We start from the raw sequence: 2,074 nt of genomic DNA on the forward strand, positions 1-2,074 counted from the left end.
TCAGAATGTACCAAGTCAAGACAGTTCTGTGCTCGAGACGATTGATCGCTGTTTTGGGATTACTGATCGCGTTGCTTTGCCAAACACACACGCAGGACAAATGGGAGAGTGATTGTCAGACTTCGGATTCATTGCACTGATGACATCGCTTTGACGAACGTTGATGCCACTTACTACATTATTGTGAATCATTGATGCGATTCCTTGTACCTTAACATGGGCCATGCGTTCATGTAGCGTCTGCAGGGTAACTACGTGAGCAGAAAAAGTTTCATTCATGACGTCAAGTATGTACAAATCCCCAACTTGACTCGCTGTAGCAACTACAGATGGTCCTGCAGTAACGCGGCATTTCTCATTTTCAAATGACACTTGCAAACCCTTTGAAACCATTTGGCTAACAGACAGTAGCGAGTATCCAAAATCAGGGACATGCAAAACGTTTGACAATTTGCAAGGATGGGGACTACCGTTGACGTTCAACATGAATTCTACCTCGCCGCGACCAGCGACATTAGCTCTAGCCTTCGTGCCCATCTCGACTGATCCAGATTGCATCTGTTCATATGTAACGAACAAAGAGCGATCAAACGTAATGTGAGCGCTGCAACCGGAATCCACAAGCCATGACCTTGCGTTTGCAGCCCTCTTTTCTGGAGTGGAAGTCGAAAGCAAGCAAGTAAAGTCACTCTCCGCAAAGGCAGCAGTAGAATTTTCATCTCGAGAAACGAATGCGCTTGGCTTTAAGCCAGTGTTGCGTGACCGAAACCCATCTGGCGGTGCAGGTCGGCGCCCATTCACGTCCTTGCCCCAGCAACGCGCTGCAGTATGCCCATGTCTATTGCAATTCGTACATTTCATATCGCGTCGAATAGGCATACGATTGACAAGTGCAGGTGCATGTGGTGATGAAGCAGAAGCGGTCTTCATGCTTTCTCGTTGCTCTTCTTGCAGCAGACGACTCTTCACAAACTCGAGTCCAAACACTTTATCTTCATTGCCAAGTGCGTCAAGAGCAACAATCAAGTTATCGAATCGTGGAGGCAAGCCATTCAACACAGCCATTGCAATTTCTTTATCGTCAATCTCAACACTCATTGACTGCAATCTGGCAGCAAGTTGCTTCACACGATTGATGAACACGAGCACTTTCTCGGATGGGAGCATGGATACAGTGTAAAAGTCGCGACGGGCGGCAAGTTTGTTGAGCAAAGTATGACGCTCAAACACATTCAGAATTGCTTCCCATGTCTCTTTCGCACTGCTACACCCTCGCACATGTTGCAAGTAGTCATCAGAAAGCGTAAGTCCGATGACTGCCTTTGCTTTTGCGTCACCACGGATCCATTTTCTCCGGTCATCTGACGTGGCATTCTCCGGGATATCATCAAAAACGTATTGATCGACATCTCGGAGAGCAAGCAGTAGCTGGATTTTCTGCTTCCAGATGTAAAAGTTAGATGCGGTCAGCTTCTCGATTCTGACCGATCCAGAGCTTTGGTCATCCATTTCGCCGAATGGATGTACCCTTCGAGTATACAAGGTCTTCTGTTCCGGGATCCCAAGCCGTTAACCGATAGTCAACACAATGGCAAGCCCACCCGTATAAGAAGTTTGTAGCGATTACTCGGAAACGTTCTTGGTGCTTGTTCCCGGCGGAGTGGAACAAGCGTATTCTTCTTAAAAATGCCTTAGGGCGCTACCCCTGTATGTCGGCCAGTGCGGGTCTTTCGACTGTGAACTAAATCAAACGTGCCACGAGTAAGCACAACACTTTGCCTGTAGACGAACCAGGACTTTTGGTCACTACCGCGAACGGTCCCTGCAACCTAAATCGGCTTGTCCAAACTTGATACGGTACTGCCTCAGAGGGTCTCCCACAACACAAGAATGAAACTGCCTTCGTCGTACTCGTGTGATTTGTTCACAATCACTCCTTGGGTCACCCTCTTCCGTGCGAACTTAATCAAGGTACGCGACCTTATACACGTATAGTGAGAGGTTCAGTGTTTAGGCACGTATTCTCTTCACCCAGGGGACCGAAGTCGTACCTATAGGGCTAATACCGAGAGCG

This window comes from Chondrus crispus, genomic scaffold (assembly GCF_000350225.1).
Source record: "Chondrus crispus Stackhouse genomic scaffold, scaffold_227, whole genome shotgun sequence".
Classification (NCBI taxonomy): domain Eukaryota; phylum Rhodophyta; class Florideophyceae; order Gigartinales; family Gigartinaceae; genus Chondrus; species Chondrus crispus.